At 53.7% G+C, this 2,159-nt stretch overlaps 1 protein-coding gene across 1 annotated transcript in view; it reads left to right on the top strand.

Moving 5' to 3' along the window:
- The window catches only part of LOC113210928 (uncharacterized), a 239,936-nt gene that overhangs the window by 181,088 nt on the left and 56,689 nt on the right, over nt 1–2,159 (top strand). The window lies entirely within an intron of this gene.

Here is a 2,159-nt window from a genome sequence, read left to right as displayed (position 1 = left end):
GGGGGGGGGGTGGAGCATTAGCACGCTTCCCGACCTAACTGGACCTGATCGATCTCATGGATGCCATGTTCACACCAAATGTTTGTATTTACTTGTTACAATTGTAGACATTTTGTGTAACGGCTCGGTTTTTTGCATGTGTAGGTTATGTTTGTTATTTTCTTTGTTTTCCGAGACGGTGAGTGAGCGCAATTAGCCAACGACAAACGTGCACACAGTCTTGTTTCGCCCCAATTATAAACGCAGGGATTAGGCACGACAAGTTCAGGCTTAAAGCTTATGTTTGGCCATTATACGTTACCCTAGAATGGCGTCGTACCGTACGTACCTGTAGGCAGAGTATTATTTTTTAATGTTTGTCTCAATGATTTTTCTTTTATGTGACGAAGTATGTATGTCGTCGCTGTGCTGAGTCCAAGCCTCAAGCTGGCTGCGGCCTCCTATGGCCGACCCGGCATCTCGTTAGCGAGAGCTGTTCCACTGCCCCGCAGCAGCAGCAGCCACAGCCACTGTCAAACAAATTCCGTTACTGCAAGTCGTATTTTTAATCTCTGTGAATTTAGAGTTTGGCATGATTAAACTGGAGATCGAAAAGGCTTAACAGCTTTTTAAAACTGTAACAGAACAAATGCAACTTTAGTTTGTCAAAATGTCGTTTTGGTGTTCTCGTCGACTTGTTCTTTGCTCGTACACTGTGCAGAGCAGGCCCAGGCCCGGCCAGGTCCTCTGTGCCGGTCAGAGAAGTCGCGCACGTGACAATGTCTGCCCTCCCCCCCCCCCCCAATCCCCTCTTCTCGGTCCCTGCTTCAGCCATACACCCTTTCCCTCCCATCCCCGTGCTATGCCCGCTCTTCTATCCCTCAGGGTTTTTAATATATGAACGTCACATCAGCCTCCTTCCCTCCTCTGCCTGCCTTTGTCTCTCGCGGCTCCTCTTGGTTGGACTCGAGCGCCACGCCCCGCCGTGCCCCGCCACGCCCCGCCACGCCCCAAATCTAAATCCCCGAGTCGCCCGCCCGTGCCGCGCGCCGCCGAGACGTGGGGATCAAGCGGGGGGACTTGTTGGCGTTCCTCCCGGGAACGTATGGCCCGCCTTGCAGCGCCTTGCAGCGCCGCGTGTTATTCCTACCACCTTATCTTCTTTTTTTTCTCGCTTTCTCTATCTTCCCACCCGCACGCTCTCGTATATTTTTTTTCTTCATTACAAACCTTCCAAGCCACGTCAAAACAACAACAGAAAATACTATCAAGATACGCCACCATACAGGTTTACTAAAGCAGAAAATATAAACTCTCTGCGAGTTTCCCTCACGTGTAAAACGCGTATTGTGCACAAGTTTTAGATGAATGTCAACAATAACCATTAATTCGCGGAGCAGCAGGGAGATTTTATTTTTACTGCGTCGCGTGTGCGTTTCTAAAACCACCCCCTCCTGTACGTTGCGCCTATATGGCAAATAAAATATGGTCGCATGGGGGCTAGCCTCCGTAGCTTTACGCTACGCGTTACACTTGCTTACCGAGCAGAGTAGTTACACAGTCTATGAAAAATGTGCGCGTCGCGTCCCCTCCTTTTACTAATGGTGCTGGATTCACTGGATTACTCACCACCCGTGCCTGCCACCTCCCCTCCCCTCCCCTCGCCCGGGGCGGGCTACACGGTCGGTATAACACCTGCCATCACACACAGTGTCGCCCCCGCGGCAGCAGCAGCAGCGCAGTGTCGCTGCCATCATTTTACGTCGCGCTGGTCGGCATTGTGTCCGCGTCGCGTCACAATGGGTCACATGCAGCCAGCCAGCAGCAGAGTGGCAGCGGGGGAGGGGAAGGGGAGCACTACAAAGTGGGTCTCTCGCTGCCGCGCCCATTCCGCCGCCGTGGTACATATAATTAGTTCCGCTCCCCGCCGGGCGCCGCCGGGCCCCGTGCCGGGGTGCCGGTGACGTTTATGTCGCCAGCAGGACAAACAGGGTAGGGCGGGTGTCCCCACTGCCGTGTCGGCCTGCAGCGGGCTGCGCGCGCGGGGCACCCGGGAGGGCGGGTAGGTAGGTGGCGAGGAGGGATTCAATTTCTTTTATCTCTCTCTCTCTCTCTCTCTCTCTCTCTCTCTCTCTCTCTCTCTCTCTCTCTCTTTCTCTCTCTCTCTCGTACTGCGGTGG

This window comes from Frankliniella occidentalis, unplaced genomic scaffold (genome assembly GCF_000697945.3).
Source record: "Frankliniella occidentalis isolate FOCC.00 unplaced genomic scaffold, Focc_3.1 Scaffold53, whole genome shotgun sequence".
NCBI lineage: Eukaryota > Metazoa > Arthropoda > Insecta > Thysanoptera > Thripidae > Frankliniella > Frankliniella occidentalis.
Note: the sequence above shows the minus strand (reverse complement) of the source record. Positions and strands in the feature narration are given on the sequence as shown.